The sequence below is a fragment of the Pelophylax lessonae genome (assembly GCF_965119305.1).
Source record: "Pelophylax lessonae genome assembly, chromosome: 4".
Lineage (NCBI taxonomy): Eukaryota > Metazoa > Chordata > Amphibia > Anura > Ranidae > Pelophylax > Pelophylax lessonae.
In genome coordinates this window covers 294,979,132-294,991,291 of record NC_138771.1, presented here as the reverse complement: position 1 = coordinate 294,991,291, position 12,160 = coordinate 294,979,132, and the positions used below count along the sequence as shown (strand labels likewise).

The 12,160-nt window shown below is 42.3% G+C and overlaps 1 protein-coding gene across 1 annotated transcript in view; it reads left to right on the top strand.

The window, feature by feature from the left end:
* The window catches only part of LOC309552619 (dynein axonemal heavy chain 3-like), a 1,537,563-nt gene that overhangs the window by 988,111 nt on the left and 537,292 nt on the right, over positions 1-12,160 (top strand). The window lies entirely within an intron of this gene.

The following is a 12,160-nucleotide window of genomic DNA, read 5'->3' as shown; positions in this document are numbered from 1 at the left end:
GGCCGGGGCTGACCGCCGCAGTATATCTACTTGCGGCGGTCGGCAAGCGGTTAAGGAAGGCTTCCAATTCCAATAAGCCCTCCCCACTTGTAGATATCTACAGCCACTGTCCAGGGTTGTGGGGGAGAAGCCCTTGTCCTCATTAACATGGGGAAAGGTGCTTTGCTGGGGAGGTCTCCCTGGCAAAGCGCCCCCATGTTAAGGGCATGTGGCCTGGATTGGCTCAGTCAGGGCAAAAGCCACATGCTTGCCCCCCCCCCCCTTTCCTTGTTTTGTTATTTCTTTGTGTAGACAAATGCCACTCAAAGGTCTGGTACCTATTTTTTGGGGAAACTCTATGCATTTTTTATTTTTTTTTTATTTGCAATAATAACCCCCTTATTCCTGCGGCAACAAAAATACCCTCTAAGTACACAGAGCTAGGTTAGGTCTTTGGTGGCTGGAACTGGGTCAAAAAGGTGCAGGGCCTGATCTAATCATATGAGATTCCAACATTCAGCAGGCAGAACTGGATATTAACATCACAGAGGGGGTATAAAGAAGGTTAATCCTGCATTTCCCAGTGGAAGGCCAGAATTTCTTTAACAAGATAGTTATCCTATAAAAAGCAGTATACAGGGAAGTAGCAACCGTAAAGGACCTTACATCTCATTTCATCAACAGAAAGCAGTGAGAGAATACATTCTGCAATATGCATTGGAACTGCAAGACATTGCAGCACAGATACACCAAAGAAAAATGGACCAAGTAGGACAGCCTAGGTAGAGTGTTTCAAATTGATGGCTGAAGGAACACTATGTGGATGGACTTCTGTCCAACACAGTTACACAAACCCCAATCTGGAGTTCCAGAAACAGCCATAAAATGTAAGGAGCAGAGATGTAAATGCTCAAACACACTTATGATTGTTGTAGGCAGGAAACCAAATGGCTTACCTGCAATTGAACAGACAGATCCAGCCATATATTGCCAGAAAGGATAGCTCATCTTCAGGCAGAGTTATTGAAGAACAAACTGGAATACTCTTCTCAGGGGCAAGGAAAGGCGGACCCTCAAGGAGAAGGTAATAAAACGCTACCTTGGGGACATAAATGTGGATAGTATACTGATCTTTCTAGATGATAAAGGAATGCCTTTTTGCCACATTTGAGTACCATTTTGCACGTTTACTACAGGAGAAGGTGGAGCGAGAGGTTTGGACTCTTTGAAGGAGACACTTAAATTATTCTTAGTATCTGCAATTATTCTAATGAACCCACAGAAGTAGGAAAATGGATGAGAGAAAACTTTCTTTTCTGCCTTGTACCTTGATCAAGTGATGCCCATTTTTCCTGTATACCATAAGGTTACTTGGAGACTATTGGATTAGTCTTTCGAGCGGTATATAGGTAACTAAAGCTGTGTGTGTGTGGGTATCAGTTTTCACAAGTAAAGCCAAATCCAAGAAAAGGTCACTGACTTAAGATCGTCTCTGCCAGATATTTTGGGAAGTTTTGTAACCTTTTAAATAAAGCATCCTTAAAATGGAGCTCCGGCCTATTTTGGAACTACGGCCCTCGGCTTTGCTTATTGCAAGGCCATTAATGTTCAGAATGTTTTTTTTTTCTTTTAAAGCATTTTACGGTCAATAAATATCTTCACTTCCACTGTTCCTCACTGTGGTAAGGTATGTCATATCCTGCCACCCGTTGGCTCCTGGGATACAAATGTCATCAATTCCAAGGAGCCTATGGGCATCCTGCAATACACTGAGTGCTCCATGCTTTGTTCACACCGTGCAAACACCAGATCTGAAGGTGAATGCTGGGTATCCAGCTGCCCCATTTCCCAGAAGAAACTCTGAGTGGGCTTCAGATGCCTACGCTAAGCATGGAAGCATACTAGACCGGGAGGGTACAGTGGGTAAAAAAAAAAAAAAAAAAAAAGACAACAAACGTTTTCATATGCAGCATTAACCAATGTAGATTGCATAAACTGTGACCATCATAGAGGTGATTAAAAAAAAAAAGGCTGGAGCTCTGCTTTAATGGCTTTTGGGCTTCCAAAGCTACACTCAAGTCTGTCCCGGGCAGGGTTAAGACCTTTGACAGGGTTGTCAATGTGAAAAGCTTTTAGTCTTTTGATACGTTCAGCAGATTTAAGACCAGGCCGCCTAATCTAGTTCTTCTGTAGTTTTGATATTTGTTCACTGATTGTAGCTTTGATGGTGGATTTCAATCCTCTGTAGTTTTCAGGTTTGTCATCGAATTAGGCCCCTTTCACTCATACGGTCCGTTTGTCCGTTTTTCATCCATCCGTTGACGGATGAAAAACGAACATCAATGCATCTCTATGTAAAAACGGATGATCATCAGTTAACATCCGTTTTCATCCGCTTCCGTCAATGTCCGTTTTTTTGAATGGATGAATGTCTTATTTTTCATCCGTCAAAAAAACGGATCGGACGAAAAACTGATGTAAACGGACAAACGGTCAATTTTTCATCAGTTTTTGCATTGGTAGTGGATGTAAAAAAAACGTATGAAAAATGGATGAAAAACGGATGAAAAATGGATGAAAAACGGATGAAAAATGGATGAAAAATGGATGGAAAACGGATGAAAAACGGATGAAAAATTGATGAAAAAACGGAAGAAAAACTGATACATTTTGACGTGACTGAACTGATGAACTGAACGGACAGTATGTGTGAAAGGGGCCTTAGTGAGGTCTTTTCAAAACGTGTATTTAGAGAACTGTGATGTGTCTGTGTTTTCAGCACAGCTGCACATCGAAAAAGACAGTTACATTGGCTAGTGTGCTGAGATTGAGCAGCTTTGGAGGAATGGTGATGCATAGGCATTCATATCTGACTCTGGCTCAAAGTTGATTGCTGTTTTGGGTTGAAAAGCTCAGGAGGAATATGATACATATGATGTGACTAAAGTTGTGACTAAAGTTTTGCTGCTGTTACCTCCTTCTTTTTCACTAGCAGCTTGCTCTAAAACGTTTAGGCTGGGTTCACACTAGTGCGAATTGGATGAAGGTTTCCCCACATCCAATTTGCATAACAGGAGAGTGTGCCCGGCTCTTAATGGAGCCGGTTCACACATCTCTATGGCTACTGCAGAGTGGGTTGCACAGAGGTCCTGTGTATCTTTTGCTCCGTTTCAGGCCCCAATTCATGCAAAAATTGGCGAGAACAGGAACGCACCAGGCCCCTGCTGTGAGCCGCATTTGCATTAGGTGCGAACTTAGCCTTAACCTTGCCATGGCTGGAGCATGCTCACATGCTTTCTCCAAAGCTTCCAACTCTGCTTTCTTGTGTGCAGCTTCTGTTTCCATCTCTGCTTTCTTCGTGTAGCTTCTGCTTACATCTCTGCTTTCTTCCATATATAATATCTCACAAAAGTGAGTACACCCCTCACATTTTTGTAAATCTTTTATTATATCTTTTCATGTGACAACACTGAAGAAATTACACTTTGCTACAATGTAAAGTAGTGGGTGTACAGCTTGTATAACAGTGTAAATGTCTAAACCACCTGGCAACAAAAGTGAGAACACCCCTAAGTGAAAATGTCCAAATTGGGCCCAATTAGTCATTTTCCCTCCCTGGTGTCATGTGACTCATTAGTGTTATAAGGTCTCAGGTGTGAATGGCGAACAGGTGTGTTAAATTTGGTGTTATCACTCTCACTGTCTCATACTGGTCACTAGAAGTTCAACATGGCACCTCATGGCAAATAACTCTCTGAGAATCTGAAAAAAAAATTGTTGCTCTACATAAAGATGGCCTAGGCCAGTGATGGCGAACCTTGGCACCCACATTTCCCATGATGCTCATGCACTCTGCAGTGTAGTTGAGCATCATGGGAAATGTAGTTCCAAAACATCTGGGGTGCCAAGGTTTGCCATCGCTGGCCTAGGCTATAGGAAGATTGCCAAGACCCTTACTCTTTGTCCTATCACTGGAACCCTTCCTGTGTAGAGTACACCTAAACCCGGATATCTCAGGTATCAATGTGGGCCGGACTCAGCATAAGATATCGGCATATGCAGATGACATAGAATTAATGGGGTGCTGCGCCAAAACACAATAATAAGGAACAGTCACATAGTTGATATTGATGTGAATTCAGGTAAGTCCACTCTGCATATTCTGTGAGAAAGAAGTGAAAATCCCACGCCTAGGAGAGATGACAAATCCAGGGGCCACTCCAACACAGTGCTCAAGATAAGTGAACCGCTTACCAGAATAGATTGACCCTCAAATTATAGAGTGGTCTAAAGCAGCATGTAGTGACATTTTCTCCCCAGATCAGCAATGTAACCAATGATCCACCAGATCCTCTCAGATGGCAGCAGAGCGTGCTAAGATCCCTTGGTAGATTTATTAGCAGATCTAAGAATAAAAATGATAGTTTGCAGGCATGCAAAAGTTGAGTGCTCTGGGAGTTATGTCTCACGCCTATTGGTTTGCTTTGAATTGTTTTGAATTGCATAAGCTTTTGAACTCTTTGAGGTGCTGTAAAAAAAATATGCTTCTTGTCCTTCCTGTTTGATCAAAGAATAGACAATTGTGTCAGTTTGAACCAACATCTGTCCATATGCAGATGACATGCTGTTCTCCTTCACAAATCATATTATCTCATTAGTGAACCTCCTTCATGAATTCGCGATATATGGGGCTCTGTCCAATCTGAAAATCAATTTGACCAAATCCGAGGCCATGGGGATGGGTATATTGAATTCCCTCCTACAACAATTTCAATTAAATTTCAAATTAAAATGGACAAGTTCTGCACTGAAATATCTTGGAGCTTTCATTCCACCCAAATTTACTCAACTATTTGCATATAACTTTCCTCCCCTCTTAAAGTCAGTCCAGGTACCTTTGCAAAGATGGAGCAGTGGCTTCCATTTGTGGTTCGGTAGATGTAACATCATTAAAATGTGTGTACGTCCTATGTTCTTATACCTCTTTCAAGCACTTCCAATATCCATTCCTCACCGCTACTTCAGACAGATTGACACCCTGTTAATGAACTTTATTTGGGCTTCTAAACATCCCAGACTTAGTAGAAAACTTCTCTCACTTCCAAGACGCATGGGGGGACTGGCAGTTCTGGACCTACGGAGGTATTTTCAGGCCAATCAGCTAAAAAGACTTATTGATTGATGTCAAAACATGGAAACAAAGCTTTGGCCCAGACTAGAACAAGCTCAGTGTGAGGTGTCTCTTAGCAGAGCTCCTTGGTGTCACCAGACATTGCCAGACTCTATGTGTCTTCACCCTCTTATTGGTCAGACGATTAAGACATGTTCGAAACAGTTTGAGCAGTTTTCACAAATTCAGATTGCTCAACACTGTTCCCTTTATTGGGAAACCCTCAGTTTACCCCTGGATATCAAGACAGGGTGTTAAAAGCCTTGATGGAATCTGGTTGCTCTCAAGCTTCCCACTTCTTTACACCCTCAGGATGGCCCATACTGGGTGACCTGATGGATCCCTCAGGCCGTTTCTGATTGGACTTCTGGAGGGCACTTCAGCTTTATCACTTCTTGAAATCTTTACCTACTCCTGGCCAGCTGGACACCCTTTGAGGAGCTTTGCTCCCAGAGGGGTGTTTTAGTGCACACGCTGTCTAGGCTCTACTCAATGTTGATTACACCTGTGAGGAGATACCAACCTCCCTTCTTAGCTGAATGGGAGAGGGAACTAAAGTGTACCATCTCTAAAGAGCAGAAGAACCATATAATTCAATTCACTTTCACAACATCTATCTGCACAAAGACGCACAAAGCCAATTTTAAACTTCTAACGAATTGGTACCACACGCTAGTTAAAATGAGCAAATTTTCCTCAGGCTCACCGATTGTTGTTGGAGATGTGGGGTAGATCAGGGGGCCACTTTTACATATTTTCTGGTCATGCCCTAAGTTGAAACAATTTTGGGAACTAGTCTGTGACATTGCTCAGAGGTTTACAGACCGCATGCTCCCCAATAAACCCTGCTTTCTTCCTCCTTCACGCCTCTAGCTTTCTAGCTCAGCATTACAAAAACTCTGTGGTCCCCTATTTGTTGAATGCTGCCAAAATGTGAATTCCCTTTTAAGTGGAAAAGCCCATTTGCACCAAGTGTTGGTATGTGGATTAAGAAGGTGAAAGAGATAAATAGGCTGGAAAATCTAGTTCTATCTGCTCACCACCCATCAGATAAATATACTTTGAAATGGCGTCAATGAAACACTTTTGTCCTCTCAGAAGAGTGCGGGTCTCTGATCATAGACAAAGATTCTAAAATCGACAGAAACCGTTGAGCCTGGATTTTGTGGCCCAGTTGGGTCCAACCATCCACTCCCCTTCCCCCACCTATTCCTTTACTCCCAATTCTTCTTTCTCTTCTCTCTACATGTTTCTTCTAGTTTATCTCTGTTCCTTTTTCCTTTCTTTTCCTCTTTAAATTCTATCTTGTCTTTCCTCTATCTCTTCTTAAGCTATATAAAAAGGGATGACTGAGAGTATTCTTCCTTATGATATGCATTTTCTCACATAAAGGTCCGACTTAACATTTCTTTTTCTATATTGCTGACATTCATTTTTTTTTTTTCATTTGCTTTATCATGTTGTTTATCTGCCATTATGTTTTAATTGTTGGCGTTTGATCTTTATTGACTGTAACTACAATAATGCTTGGAAATTGTCAGTTCAATAAAAATAAAACTTGAAAAAAAAAAAGATTTCCAAGACCCTGAAACTGAGCTGCAGCACGGTGGCCAAAACCTTACAGCGGTTTAACAGGACTGGTTCCGCTCAGAACAGGGCTCGCCATGGTCAACCAAAGAAGGTGAGTGCACATGCTCAGCTTCATATCCAGAGGATGTCTTTGGGAAATAAACATATGAGTGCTGCCAGCATTGCTGCAGATGTTGAAGCCTGTCAGTGCTCAGACCATACGCCGCACACTGCATCAAATTGGTCTGCATGGCTGTCATCCCAGAAAGAAGCCTCTTCTAAAGATGATGCACAAGAAAGCCCGAAAACAGTTTGTGGAAGACAAGCAGACTAAAGACATGGATTACTGGAACCATGTCCTGTGGTCTGATGAGACCGGGATACAATTATTTGATTCAGATGGTGTCAAGCGTGTGTGGTAGCAACCAGGGTGAGGAGTACAAAGGCAAGTGTTTCTTGCCTACAGTCAAGCTGGTGGTGGGAGTGTCATGGTCTGGGGCTGCATGTGTGCCGCCGACACTGGGGAGCTACAGTTGAGGGAACCATGAATGCCAACATGTACTGTGACATACTGAAGAAGAGCATGATCCCCTCCCTTCAGAGACTTGGTCGCAGGGCCGTATTTGAGCATGATAATGACCCCCAAAAACACCCCAAAGATGACCACTGCCTTGCTAAAGAAGCTGAGGGTAAGGGTGATGGACTGGCCAAGCATGTCTCCAGACCTAAACCCTATTGAGCATCTGTGGGGCATCCTCAAACAGATGGTGGAGGAGCGTAAGGTCTCTAACATCAACCAGATCCGTCCTGGAGGAGTGGAGGAGTGGAAGAAGACTCCAGTGGAAACCTGTAAAGCTCTGGTGAACTCCATGCCCAAAATAATAGTGGCCACACAAAATATTGACACTTTGGGCCAAATTTGGACATTTGCAACTAGAGGTGTACTTACCTTGGTTGCCAGCAGTTTTGACATTCATGGCTGTGTGTTGAATTATTTTGAGGGGGCAGCAAATTCACACTGTTATACAAGCTGTACATTCACTACTTTCTTTTCATTTCTTCAGTGTTTTCACATGAAAAGATATAATAAAATATTTGCAAAAATGTGAGGGGTGTACTCACTTTTGTGAGTTACTGTAGCTTCTGCTTCAATCTCTACTTTCTTGCACACAGCTTCTATTTTCATCTCTGCTTTTTTTTTTTGGCAAAAGACTACCTGGATTTTGGAAACTTTAACATATGCACAGGCTTTAATAGGTTGTTCACTTAGAGGGGAAGATCTTGATTGAGGAGGTTGTGAACACAGGCTGCTTTCTGTTTCCTTTGTTGGAGAAAGTATTATAAGCCGAAATCATAATGGCATATGGTAATGCAGGCAACTTCCGCTGTATACATGCATGATGCACAAACCAATTTATATAACTTGGTCCCATTAGATAAATTAGTTTGTGTATCATGCATGTATACACAAACCAATTTATATAACTTAGTCCCATTAGATAAACGCAGTGCACTATTGCTCTCTTGTAGGTTGTTGTAATTAGCTTACCGGCATGTACAGGCTTGTATGACGCAGAGTCCATATGCAATTTCACAGTATATCTTACAGCTATAGGAGATTTTTTGACTGGAGCTAAATGATTTTTTTGAACTTGAGCTAAATGTTTTATTGACTGTTCGGCTTCCCTTATCTAATTATTGCAAGTGTGATCTCTATAACTGATTTATTTGAGTTGGGATAGCAAACTTACAGTCTCAGCTACATTCGCTTACAGTGGCTTGATTCAAATGTGGCTCGATACATCGAAAACTTGTCCAGACCTTAACAGATGAACATCAGATTAAAAAATCATAGTATATCAAGCTCCAGCAATTACACATGCTCAGGACAGGAACTAAAGACATACTGCAAATATTGTGAGATTTGCTACAGTATAAAAAGAGCATATGCTAGCTATGGAGTGAGGAATAGACAAAATTATAAAAAGGCAAAAAAACAACAACGCATGTGTAACATGGTATGCCCCAACAGAGAAACTAAACTCAAACCCAAGTACTTCCATCAATTTAAGACCAGATTCTTAGGACATTTCATCTTCAGAAATGGTGAAGGATGGATCATTAATCCTGAGAAAGTAAAGGTCATGCAGGAATGTAGGCACAGAATGACTGTGGCCAAAGTTTTCTGGAGTTGTCAGGATAATATTGGCATTTCAACAAGCACTATGTCCAGAATCAAAAACTTCAAGGTAAGCTAAACAGGAGGATGCAAAAAAGTGAGAAACAGAACAACAGTGTTAGACTTATTGAAGCAGCAGCTAAAGTCAGCTCCTGTACTGGCCTTTGCTGACTTGTCTCTTGCATTCTGCCTAAAAACTGATGTCAGTACTCTTGCGTGTACAAGGTAGCCAAACTGGAGTTCCAGAAACTGTCAGATAAGGCCATAAAATGTCCGTAGCAGAGATGTAAATGCTCAAACACACCTATGATTGTTGTAGGCAAGAAACCAAATGGCTCACCTGCAACTGACAGACAGTCCAGCAATAAATTGTCAGAAAGGATAGCTCATCTTCAGGCAGAGTGTCAGGGTGCCAGGAAACCAGACCACACAAAGATGCAAGTAAAATAAATGCACAGCAAAAGTGAGGAGCTAAATCAGGAACAGCTGGGGTCAGGTCTAGAGCAGATAGTCATCCAAGCCGGGATTGACTCCAGAGGCGGGTAGTCTGCCAATGCCGGGTTGCCTGCCAAAGCCGGGTAGTCTGCCGATGTGGAATTGAGAGCCAGGAAAGTCGTCAGCCAAGCCAGGTCATGCAGGAAAAAGGAGAACAGAAAACTGCTAGCAATGATGCACCTTGGAGCACAAACACAAGGACAAAGGACTGCATGCTAACTGGTGATATAAATAGTCAGGTGTGCAACATCATAACTGAGTGACGCCCAGGCAGCAGACAAGTGATGATGCAAATAAAGTTTATAAAAGGCAGCAGTCTGCACATGTCCAAGATGGCTGGCAGCAAGAAGGCAAGGTAAGACCTTGACACAGACTTATTGAAGCACAAACTGAAATACTCTTCTCAAGGGCAAGGAAGGACGGACCATCATGGAGAAGGCAAATGGGGAAAGAAGTAATGGAATGCTACCTTAGGGACACACTGTAAATGTGGATAGTCTAGTGATCTTTCTACATGATAAAGGGCACAGCTAAACTTCTCAACTTGGAGCAATGTTTGCCAGCTCATCAGGCAAAGTCTGAATTCTTCTTGCCTTATAATCCTAGAAAGAGCAACCAAGTGTCAACAACTCAATCAAGGTACCCACTAGCCAGGCCTCACTGGGATTTGGATGATGAAGCTGAAGAGATCGAAATCCCTGATTTGGCTGGTAATACCATTATTGCAGTAGCCCAGTCCCAGTGAAAGACTGAAGCTTTTATCAGAAACCAAGAAACTGCTGAGTGATCTCATCTGAGGTATGGTACACTGTACTGCAGAATAATGTTCCCCCATCAACCTAGCAAATCAAGTTGTTAAGGGCACAGGCTCTATCTGTAGCAGAGAGAATCAATATGAAAGCAGGACACATAGTTTTCCAAAAAAAATGTTCACCTGGTTTAAGTAATGTATGTGGGTCTGTTACAGTTAGTTGAACAAGTCTGCTGACACTGTATAGTCTGTTAATTGTTGAAGGGGGCTGAGGTCAGGGATTCCACCTCTGACTTGGCATATGTCTGCCCCATTGGAAGTAGTAGCAATCAACTTTCTTACACTCAATGTGTACAAATGCAGATTCCATCACATTCTAGTTTTGTTGGATCACTTCTGCAGTGACAGTACTGACCTCTAACCAGACCACTAAAACCACAGCACAGATGGTGTTAAAACACTTCATTATGACTGTCCACATAAACCACATTCACATCATGGGCCCTTTTAGAAAGCAAAATCTCCAAGAGTGGTGCCACTCACTAGGCATTTAGATGTTGAACACCACTTATAGGCCAAGGTGAACCCTGATACAACTGCTGAGAGGCTTAGCTCATGAGGAAAAAAGCAAATAAACCCATTATTAATACACCCACACAGTACATTCCTTGAAACACCATTTACCCTACCATGGTATGCATGATTCTTAGGGGCTACACTTTGAGCCACAGTTTCCACAGAATAACTTGAACACACTCAGACTTCCTGGAGTTAGGAGTGAAAACTATGCTTGTCTGAAATCAAATAGTTCAATTAAAAACATTTATGAGTGGAGAAGGAGAGTTGGAAGTGTCAGACTTTGACCTTCAGCTTGGGGATGGAGTGCTTGTATAATGTAAAGGCAATACCATCAAAGGAAAATTGCAAACACCATGAGAAGAAGTCCCTGAACGTATCCTACAACAGAATATTCTAGTGTAGGTGTACCAGTCTACAATATCCAGAGGGAATAAACCCAAGAAAAGCCATTATTTCTAAGACCCCCCCCCCAGGGGAAGCCATGGATATTGACAATATCACAGGGCCCAATAGTCACCCAGCACAGGTTCTTGCTCTTATTGAGAAGTCCTCTGAATCACCTTCCATTGATGTTCCTGAAGACAAATGCATGGCCTCTTGTACCAGAAGATGGTATTGAAACCCCTGAGGCACTTACAGAGACCTAAGTTCCGCAGACCCTATGTGCACAGGATACATTTGAATGGCTTGCAAACTTGCCAGAAACAGAAAGTTCTGTGGGGTGGGGTGGAGTGTAGCAGATGCCCATTTACTCACTCTGCTCAGATACAAACATGGGCCCTTTAACTAATTGTTCCCATGATTCTCTTGGTTTCTGGGCATGGCTATGAAAGATACATTTCTTATCTTCCACTCCCTCAGAGGCTCAGCGAGGCTACACCTGATGAGGCAGAGGAATCTGAGCAAATGGTTTTCAGCCAAATGAAAGGCACAAAGCTTTTCTGGAAGACCCAACTGTAGTCCACAATGGCTACCAGTGTACTCTAGTTCCCATGGAGAGTCCCCCATGTCCTCTGGCCTGCAATCCCTCTAGCTGTTTACCTGTGTTACCAGAACTTTACTGAGAGGGATGCAGTTGGAGGGTGAGGATGGTTGCAAGTATCTGTTTATGTTCAGAATTGTTTTACTGAAGTAATGATCCTAGGCTAAACTCTTTGTTGCTCTAAAATCTTATGGAGACTATGCTATGCAGCTGCAGGTTACCCTGATTGAGCCACAGAGACATGTGACATGCTGTGAAGAGTTCATTTTCGTGCAACTTTCATACTATGCTTTGTATTTGTATTTTGTATTTTTCTGCAATGTATGTATGCATTTTGCCATTCTGACCCTATTTTGCATTATTGATTCCAACTTTGCTCCTGGTCTGTAAACTGCAGATTACAATTAGTCTATGTTTGATCATTTGGCCAATTACTTGTGCTGTCACAGATGAATC